We start from the raw sequence: 11556 nt of genomic DNA, 5'->3' as shown, positions 1-11556 counted from the left end.
CTAACCTAAAGAAGTGTTTGTCGGATGAAACGCTTGTGATTCCTTTTAAGGAACTAACGATTGATGAACAACTACACTTTACTGAGGAACCGATTGAGATCACGGATCGAGAGATCAAAACCCTCAAACGTAGCCAGATACCCCTTGTGCGAGTTCGTTGGAACTCACGGCGCGGCCCAGAGTTTACCTGGGAGCGGGAGGACCAGATGAAGTCCAAGTATCCCCAGTTATTCCCAAACAAAAACCCCAGCACTGAAGCTACAACCGAATTTCGGGACGAAATTCCAAACTAACGGGGGGATGATGTGACACCCCGTTAAAACACGCTAGCTTGGCAGTGGCTGCTTCAACTTTCGGGACGAAAGTTCTTAAAACTTGGGGATAATGTGACACTCGAGGTCTTTCCGAACGATCACCTTGTAATATTTTGTGTATATAAATATTATTAAATGAAAACGTGACCTTTGTGCATGATATGTGATGTATGTATGTGTTATATATATGTATATGAGAGCCGAAACCACGACCCGAGACCATGACTCGCAACCGGGCGGTTGCGAGTGGGCCTCTTGGTTTCGAGTGGCCCTTGGGCCGTAACCGGCTTGGGCCGAAACCCCAAGCCCAACCCGAAACCCCCTTAGTCTTGTTGACACTTGGTATATAATCCCCCACTTTCCCCTTTTCCCCTTCATTTGCTACACCAACACTTCTACTCTTTGCTCTCAACAAGAAACCCCAAACAACATCCCAACCTCCTCCAACTTTCGGATTCAAGCAAGGGATCTCGGTCAAGAAATCTCGGACCACTCGGACACTCCATCTTCTCTCATTCTCTTCTCTTTGTTTTCGGCTCCCCCTTTTCGTAACCGGTTAGTGTTTTCTTTTGTGTTTAAGATGTGTGTATGTTGTATGAACTAAGAAATGGTTGGTTGATAGTTTATGCATGATTATTAGGTTGTTTTGTAAAGTTTGTGAATATGTGTTAACATGACTAAAATGACATGATATTGGTAGTTTACAAGTGTTCATAGCCAACTACACTATGCTTCTTTGTTTCTTGCAAGAATGATGATGTTTAGCATAAGATTTTCGGCTATATAATGTATGTTTCTTGTTTAGCATCATGATCTTGTCAAAATATGTGATTTTCGGTTCATAAATATATGTTTATGTTGGCATGAAAACCCTAGAAAAACTATGAACATAAGAAGAACTTGTTTGAATATGGTTTGAAGGTTTTAAAAATGGCAAAGTTTGATCTATCTTTACTAGCATTCAGATTAGGCAAAGTGTTAGTGAAATATTATTGGTTGTTTCCTAAAATGGGCCTGAATTCTTGGTACAATTTGGACTGTCATATCTGCATCATCACGTGTACATGAAAATGACAGCATTCCGACTCGCAACTGCGCCGTTGCGACTCGCAACCAAGGCATGACAACTCGAGACCACGCAGTTACGACTCGCAACCACTGCATGACTACTCGAAACCACGAGATTGCGACTCGAGATCACGCCGTTGCGACTCGCAACCAAAACGTGATGACTCGAGACCACGGTTGCGACTCGCAACCACAGCGTGACAAGCCGAAACCACCTGGTTGCGACTCGAGACCAGCTGATTGCGAGTGGGCTGTTCATTTTGGTTTCTGGGCCCATATATGAGTTTAACTTGGGCTATCTGTTGACTGAATTCTGTGTTGCTGTTGACTGCTTAATTGTTTAGGCCGGCCCAATAACCCCATGACTGTTTATCCGTATGTATGTTACGTGCCAGTATGTGTTTTACGTGAATGTTTGTATACCGAACCTGACCTATACCGGTAACCAAGTTAGGACGTGGTGACCAACGTGATTGACAAGTAACCTAAACCTACCGAGCAACCCAAGGTGAGTTCACAACTTAAAAGCATGCGTCCCGGTGGTTTGGGACACGAGACTAAAACAACCCTATCCCCTGGTAAAAGGGATACCATTTACATACCTTCCCTAGTTATTGGGAACCAAACTTACTTTTACTTCCCGGGTAATGGGAAACCTTTTTGGTTAATTACTGTTTATACGGATTGCAACTAACGGCACTAAACGAAACTCTATCACTCAAGTCCCTACTACAAATACCGATTAGTCGCCGGGTTAGGCGAACGGGTTATTAGTTGATAGCGCTATTTAGGTGTTTACCAGCCTCACACCGTGCCCTGGTTTGGGACGGTCGTGAACTAATGTACTCAGATATTCGTCAATGATGATAGAACATTGACATCGGGGCATCCTGCGGATACGCAACGGTTACCTAGTGTTCGGTATTGGAAAACAGTTTAGTCGCTAACTTTTGGGGTAGCTCCCCAGGGCATGTATAAACGGATAAATTAACCGGTGAAACAAGTTTTTGGTAATTAAAACTGGACAACTAGTGAACTCACTCAGCATTATTGTTGACCCCTTACTGCATGCTTTGCAGGTAACCAGTGACGAAGGAGCTTGCAGCTTGGGAACGTGTAGTGTCTGTCCACCCTTGTGTTGGGTGTTACCTTATTTTGAATTATGAACTTTGTCTAAACTACTTTACTTATGCTTCCGCTACTTATTAACTGTTTGAACTTAAAACCTTAAACTCTGAACTTGATATTTGCTAATCCTATGGTTAGTAAGTATTACTTTTGTTATCAACTTAATTATTCAGTATAATTGGTGGCTGGATCCTGGTCAGTCACGCCCCCGAAGCGGGTGTTATCCGCAGGTGGATTTTGGGGGTGTGACAAAAATAAACATAAATTCAAATTAGAGTATTTATTTGGTATCATAAAACGATACAATAATAAACTGAACCGATTTTGACGGTTAGGCTTTCTAAAAAAACATGTTTTTTTTACAAATAACATTTGTTTTACCTTATCATTTGCTATGATTAGCGTCAACGCGCGACGCCAACAAATCTAGTTTAAATTTAGGAAAATTGGTTTTTAATAAACCAACCTTTGCCCCATTGGTAAATAATAATCCTACCTACGTAATTGGTATACAATAATCCTACCTATCAACATGTTGGTTCTTAATGAACTTCCGTTAATTATTTTTAACTGAAGTTAGTTTTTAAGTTTTATTTATTACACAAACAGTCCCTGTAGTTATAATTTACTAGTTTTAACTATTTTGTAAAACAAAAAAACGTCAAGAGCCATGTAATTAAATTTTATATATACAGTTCCAAATTTATCACAAACACTACTCGATTTTGATTTCCGATGTAAACAACTACCATCGCCACCGCAACCGCCATGGGAGTTCTCCGACGGATCAAGTAAACGACCACCAAAATTGGAATTTCAGACAAAAGAACTCAGCCACCGCCGCCGCGGCGTTGTTACCGGCCATCGCTCACGGTGCTGTCGCCGTCAAAAGTCCTCGTCGGACCACCTCCCCTCGTCTCTCTCTCTCTCTCTCTTGTTGTGTCATCGTGCCACCACCAGATAGTGGTGGTGGTCGGCCGTCATACAGATCGAAAAGGAAGGGGGTGGGGTGATTTGCAGGTGGGTGTGTGTGTGGGGTGAGCCGACAACTCCGCCGCCGGTATTACAGCTAGCAACTGGCTGATATGCTTGTCAGACAGAGGATCGAGGGAGTAGAGAAGATGAGAGAGGCTAGTGTTTTGTTTGTCTGATTCAAAAATGAAGGGAATTAGGGTTTATGCCATTTAAATAGCCAGGTTTACAACTACAGGGACTGTTAGTGTAATAAATAAAACTTAAAAACTAACTTCAGTTAAAAAAAAATTAACGAAAGTTCATTGAGTACCAACATGTTGATAGGTAGGATTATTGTATACCAATTACGTAAGTAAGATTATTGTTTACCAACGAGACAAAGGTTGGTTTATTAAAAACCAATTTTCCTTAAATTTAATATCATAACTGATGTTAGTATTTACAACATGGAGTAACTATTCGTTTCTTCCTTTTTTTTATGGTTTAATGTAATGTTTTGAGCAATATTGTCTTGTTCGTGTTTGGACTCCAATGTCGAAAAATATTGAATCCGTCAATATCAATGTTTTAAATACCGGTATGAACCGATCGGTTATATCGGTTAAACCAGATATCGGACATGGGCCCGGTATGATAAAGGCCGGTAAAACCCGAATACGGTATGTCTTACGTACCGGCGGTAAATCCGGTTCTACCGTTTCAAACCATTGAACCGGTTTGCGTTATCTTAAAATCTTATTTTCTAATTTTAATAAAATATGATATTAAGGTTACGTTGACCTTTCATATTTCTGGTAGTTAACCTAGTGTCTTCCATTCTAATATTTCAATCAATGATGAAATTGTTATCCAACTCGTCCAATGTAATATTGTTTATAAGTACTTAAAATGCTCTTAAAATACTTATATTTTATAAGAAAATAGTTATTTTTTAAAATAAAACCATGATTAATTACATAAATCCTAACTGAGACTAGATTGTTTTTTGAGATAAATTTGTATTTAATGGAATTATATAGGGTTAGCTAGTAACCTGGTTGAACTGCCCATTACAACCTGGTTCAACCATTTCAGAGTTCAACCCTTTATGATTTAAAAACCGGTTTTTAAAACATTAATAAAATATATATGATTTGACTTTGATATAAACTTAATAGTCAAAACTAGGGTGCTATTTTCCAATTGTAATAATATGGCTCGAACGTCTTTTTCTTTGACAATGATCATTTGATGTCAAAATTGACTTTAAATCTACCAAAAATTAGGATACCCTTCTAATGTCATTAAGGAAACATCTTTTCAACCTTTATTTTCTCATCTTAAAATAATACAAGTTGTTTTTTATAATAACTAAATAATAACATTTTTCTAGGGATATTTTCACTCAAGTTTGAAAGTTTACTCACTAGCCATCGTTAGGGTGTAAGGGGTGCTCACCTCTTAGGTGAGTCCCCCCTCTTACACGTAACCAACCAGAATAAGCCACGTCAACTCCCCTCTAACACTCCCCTAATACCCCTTTTTGATGGCGGCACTCCCCTATTAGGTGAGTTGGTTTTAAAAAAAAAAAAAAAAAAAAAAAGAAAAGGAAACTTTTGATTGGTCAAGCTCTCCCTCTCTCCTCCCCTCTCTTCGGCAGCCACTCACCCATTTCCCACTCTCTCTCTAACTCACCTATTAATTAGCAGCCCCCCCTAATAGGTAAAAATGGTCACCGATGGGGTCCCCGAAGGGAGCCCCGATCACCCTTATATATCATTTGTGAAAAGTAAATTCTGATATATGTGCTTTATAAAATTTGTCTTAAATTTAAATAAAATACTATATCGGGTAATTTAGTTTTGAGTCGAATGCCATAACAAAGTGTGTGTATATTAAGTATAATTGTATAAATGTATTTTTTATAAAATAATAATAAAAAAGATATATCTTTAAAAAACTCGTATATTGCACGTGTTGAATAAAATATAATGTCATATGATAACACAAACAGTCGTCAAGATTTATCTTTTAAGAAAAAAACATTCCAAACCGTTATAGCAATGCATCTAAAAACACTTACAATTTGATAGAAGCATCTACCCGACCAAGAATAATTATTTAATTACAGTGAAAAAAAGACAATAATACAATTATTAAGTATATATCAAACGAGAACCTTTGATTCCAAATTTACCATAATTTCAATTACCGAACTCCAAAATATATATAAATATTTATAATATCTAAATTTTTGTTTAAAATTAATTATAGAAAAACAAATATTTATTCTTATCTAAATTTTTGTTTAAACTTATGATTATTATTATTTAATATGATTATAATAGAAACAAACGTAAATATTCTTATCTAATTTTTTTGTTTAAAAACTATTATTGTTATTATTATTATTATTACTATTATTTAATATGATCATACATAAAAACAAATGTAAATATTCTTATCTAATTTTTTGGTTAAAATTATTATTATTTAATATGATCATATAGAAAAACAAATATGTATTCTTATCTAATATTTTGTTTAAAATTATTATTATTATTATTTAATATGAGAGATAAATAGGAAAATAAGTTGAGTGTAACACCCGTTCTTATTATTCAAGGTTTAACGTATATTTTACAAAAAAAAAAAAAAACAATCATGTAATTCAGATTACATAAACATTTGGAAATACGGGTTTACTAAAACCTTTACAATTTATAATTTATTCTACGTAACGTGATCTAATTCGTTGCTTAAAAATTTCAACGTGGCAAAGTGCGGAAGCATGTAACTGTATCGTGTTCGGTTCTTCGTTGAGCTTGATCGTCTTCCGGCATCCGTGGTGTACCTACATTTCATAAACATGAAATGCTTTAGTCATACTAGGTTTAAAACGTGTCTAAACGAGTTCGAGAAACAATCGATCACCAAAACAAAATTTTCAATCCTGGCCTCCACCGTAACTTACGGTGGAACCGTAAGTTACGGTGGCCTCTGGTTTAATCTGTTTCTACCGTACAACAGTAGAAACCCACCGTATCATTTTCATCTCCACCGTAACTTACGGTGGCACCGTAAGTTACGGTGGACTCTGTAACAGCCCAGTTTCCTTTTTGCCGTAATTGACACGAAATCTTTCGTATCTTTCAAACCGCTTGTCCGTTTAACCTACCGTTTCTTCCTACGTGATTGTAATTTGATTCTCCATCACATGGAGTTAAAATTCGACGTCCGGCTTAACAAAATTTAAGACTTTTAAGTCTTCGGCTTATTACCCTTTTTACCAAATTTTGACCCATTCGCGGTTTTACCAAACAAACGTATTTGTTTGATTCCTATGTCACATAAATCTTGTAATTTCAATGTTGTCTATCTTATTAGGTTCAATTCACGAGTTCATGTATATTCTTAAACCCGTTTGTACTCAAGTGCTTATTTTGACCCGTTAAGGGTATTTAAGCACTTCTCCGCATAATTCATAATTATTTATTTCTAGCTTCTTAATTTCGCAATATTTGTCAAATGATCTTCCACCACAACTATATTTATGGTGTGTTTACTAAGGTAATCTATGCAAACCGAGTTTTACCCCTCAACTCATTATTTTACGGCAAGGACTCAAATAGAGCCGTTTGACTAACGTAATACATCTTTCAACTTCTATACTTGTCCTATGTATTTATTTAATCGTAATAATCATTTCCAAACAACTTTAAAAAAAGGTTGTTTGTTCAATTTAGCCTCCAAGGGCGCTTTGGTCCATTTTAGTCTTTTATTAACAATGAAGGACCTTTGAAAGTATATTTGACCCATAATCCCTCTTTTAACCTATGATTTTGTTTGAAAAGTCATTAAGCTTTCCAAACGCTATGTTCATTACTTAAAACATTTGGTTTACTTATCAAGTAACCAAATGTCCATTTGACCTCTTTTAACACTCTTGAACCACATGTTCTAAATGAGTGTTACCCTATTTCACATACCTGGCGCAGATCAATCTATTGACCCATTTTTAATACCTTGCTTTTATAACCGCTAATTCATAGCGTTGCTAATACCCATTTGACATTTACACCTGAAATAATACAGCTCGACAATAATCATTAGTCGTTATTGTCAAAGGGTGATATTTTTTTTTCACCTTTTGACCCATTTGGTCTAAGTGACCGATTATGTTGGCAAGATGATATTTATGACCATCTCATCTATATGACTCGCTTCGGTTTACACCGTGTGGTCATTTCACGTACTAATCGTTTTCTTAACGCTTTTTAGCCTATCATGGCTTACGCCTTACAGTGACTTTCAAAACAAATAATTATGGTCAACGCATGACCAATTTACCGTTTTAATTTCTTTTAAACCATCAACACGATTTCTTGTCATGCTCGACTACCTTGTTCCGTACGTTTACACGTCGGAACATCATACTTAAATTATGTATTTATCTTATTCGTAACTAATACGATAAGAGAATATTCGAACATATAAGACTAGTGTAAGCTATACTTACATTGCATCCGAATTATGCTTTTCCCTTCATTCTTGATTCGTTTGACCCGCTTCCTTCCCCAAGCCTTTCACCTAGCTCGTTGAGCGTCAAACTATTTTCAACATTTACAAGGTGGTTAGATTAGTCATTAACAATCATGACTATTCCACCTTACTTATTTTCTTTGTCGAAACTATTATTCGACTTCATCACTAGTTAGTTTGACTTTCTAAAGTCAACTACCTTTAATCATATAATATGCACGATCAAGGCAATTCAACATTATGATTGGAACCCGTTTTATCCCATGTCTCATGTAATTAGTCAAACTTGCCAATTACACGTTTTAATTGAATTTCAACACTTTACTTCTCATTTAGGCATTTTATCAAACACCTAATAGGCATACTTCTACACATTTGCTAACTAGTTCACAACTAGTTATTTTTACCAAGATTAACATCAAAATTCAAACTTTCATGTCTAGTGTTCATGAACTACACTTAGTACTAGTATCATAACATCAATATTCATCAATTTAACACTCTAATTCAAGTGTTCATCTTCTTGTCATAAAACCCACTTAGCACACATAAGGGTAATCATCAAATTTATATTTTTCAACACTAGTTTATCAAATTATTAACTAGGGTTGTTCCTAAACATGGATTTCATCACAATAACACTCATAGATTCAACATTCATTCCAGAATTTTGATTATGATTGTTCATCATAATTTCAAAGTATCACTAAATCATAAGATTCAACATACCTTGTGATCCCCACGACTTGGTGATCATTAATATGTGTTCATGCATCCGATTTGGACCAGATTTGACCTTCAATTTGATGGATTTGTTGAAGTTAGGGTTTGAGCTCCCTAAAGCTCTTCCTGGTCGATCCTCACACACGCACACATACTATTGTGTGTGTGTTTGTGTTTTATTTTTAAGTTTATAATTCATTTTCAAGTTACCCGGCTTTGGTCCCTCGTGTTTGGTTAGTTATTAATTAGGTTACAACCTAAATTACTTTCAATAATATTCCCACTTATTAACTAGGTTTTACATTTCTAGTTAACTTAACGGGTTCGGGAATATTTATGACTAAGTTTATTTTAGTTCCCGCTAACTCGGGCCTTTTATCCATTTTGTTTCCTTGAAAGCTTTTATTCACCTTTTAGTTAATATTAGGATTATTTATTTAAGTCCTAATATTCACCGGGTTAAATTTTACCACTAACGGTATTTTACCAAGTCATTAATATTAACGTGGTTTGATTACCAAACCCGTTTTTGAGGTGTTACATTGAGAAAGCACCAAGAAGTGACACACGTAAAAAAATTCGTTTATTAGTATAGGAAGAATAGTTATATCTTTACGATTTGTTTGTTTTTAACTATGCATCAATATAAATTTATAAGAAACTAGATCTCTATCTAATATAGTATATTAAATTAGACATGACTAAGTTTTGTTTTGTTTTTTTTTTATTTTCAAAGTTATATCAAGAAGTAGATAAAAATAAACACGTCATTAGATAAAGATTATATATTATAGATTAAAAGATATTTTATATAAAAATTTTTCACATCAATATAAGATTTTCTACGTGTTAAAACCTTGTCTCCTTGATTTTTTTAACGGAAAACTTTATTAAAAACACCGACTTAAAAACCGAGCTGCAAAACTCAACTTACATATCAACAAATTTATACCATGACTCCCATGTAAGATTCCTATTCATCGATCTATTTTTATACCATAAGAAACCTAGCGACCTAATTTTGCTGAAAATGTCGTTGATGTTTGTCACACCCCCAAAATCCACATGCGGAGTATCACCGCTTGGAGGCGTGACTAACAAGGATCAAGCCACCAATCATATTGAACATAGCGTATAAATAAATGTAAAACCCTAACACAATATAATTAGTGCCCAAACAAAACGTAGTTTAAGTAATCAGCGGAAGCATAATGTTAAAACCAAAATAAAAGTTCAAATATATCAAATGTTTGACATGGTATATGACAAGCCATGTCCCACAACGACCACGCCTCCCCGTGCAAGCTCCATGAGTACCTAACGACCTGCGAAGCATGTAACAACGAGTCAACAACAAAGTTGAGCGAGTTCACAGTTGGTTGTTTAGTTTTACCAGTTCTTTTGTTTCCCAAACCATAACCATAATCAGTGGGGACTTCCGATGTGAACCACTAGACCGTTACCATATCGACCACTGACGAACAATAGTTGTGCCCTACGTCAATGTGTATCATCATTGACAGTTTGCCATGATCCATTAGTACACGCCCGTTCGAATGACACGGTGTGAGGTTTGTCAAACCTAATAGCGCTATTAACTAATGACCCGCTCGCCATCGGCCTCGGCGATTAAGTCGATATAAAGTGAGGGACTTCATGATAGAGTTTTGTCTAGTAAGTTTAAGGTTGTTGTCCTACCCAAGGAGGACGAACGTACGTAGTTCTACCCAAGGAGAATACGCAGGATTTATAGTGGCATCCTACCCAAGGAGGATGGCCGTACATATCCTACCCAAGGAGGATATGAGGTTTTCCATTTTAGTTTTTAACCCATTCCCAACCCTTGGGAATCCCATGCCTTGTAGAAAGTGTGAACTCACCTTGGTTTGCTCGGTATGCTAAACTATGTGCTCACAAGTAATCAGTCAAGTCCTAAAGTATGTACATATATTTAGTTAGTTCCGGTTCGTAATGATTCACATGCAATTTATGTCACATAGTGTGTTTATGCAATCATCATCAAGTAACACATAACAGTTATTTCATGTTCATACAATCATACTCCATATAACTGAGTTCTTAGTCAATTCTAACATGGTTAATCAATTAACATGCTTGATGGGGTTAACAGGCTTAACAAAGTTAATATATTTAGCAAAGATAACAAGCTTCACATAACAAGAATAATAAACTAACAGTGTTAGTTAACTAACAGAGTTAACAAACTAGTAGAGTTACCTACTTAACGGAGTTAATAAAGTTAATAGAGTTAATAACTTAACTCAGTTAATAGACTAACCAGAGTTATGGACTTAAGAGGAGTTAATAAACTTAACAGCATTAACAACTTGACAGAGTTAAACTAACAGAACTAGTGTGACAGACACTGGACGAAATCATATGTATGGCGAAAACACTTATAGGCGAAGACCCCTTTTGCGGCGAAAACACTTGTGCCGAAAATAATTTCGAGCGAAAACACTTATTGGCGAAATCACTCAGGCGACGAAATCCCGAGTGATTTCGTCGGGTTTAATGTTGGACGAAAACACTGGGTGTTTTCGCCTGGTCCTCGTGATCTCGTCTACTACTCTTGATTTTGTCGGTTACATCCTCACCAACACACATCAGTTACGCAATACAGTAACCCTAAACATCACTTACAGTTGCATGATCAGTCATCGACGAAATCATTTAATCAAATCATTGATATGTAACATATAAACTACCAAATCATTGTGAGACCAAGATCATAAATCAATCAGCAGATCATTCATTAACAGGCACACACGATCGATCATATCATCCAATATACATGACAGTTTGT

General features: G+C 35.9%; 1 long non-coding RNA gene across 1 annotated transcript; it reads right to left on the bottom strand.

Annotated features, from left to right (window-relative positions):
* Nucleotides 1–8006: 8006 nt before the first annotated feature.
* Nucleotides 8007–8871, bottom strand: LOC110897145. The gene is made up of 2 exons (XR_002568479.2): nucleotides 8736–8871; nucleotides 8007–8074 (listed from the first exon to the last, which is right to left on the bottom strand). It is a non-coding gene; the product is annotated as an uncharacterized LOC110897145 (long non-coding RNA).
* Nucleotides 8872–11556: the final 2685 nt, after the last annotated feature.

Source organism: Helianthus annuus, chromosome 17 (assembly GCF_002127325.2).
Source record: "Helianthus annuus cultivar XRQ/B chromosome 17, HanXRQr2.0-SUNRISE, whole genome shotgun sequence".
NCBI lineage: Eukaryota > Viridiplantae > Streptophyta > Magnoliopsida > Asterales > Asteraceae > Helianthus > Helianthus annuus.
Note: the sequence above shows the minus strand (reverse complement) of the source record. Positions and strands in the feature narration are given on the sequence as shown.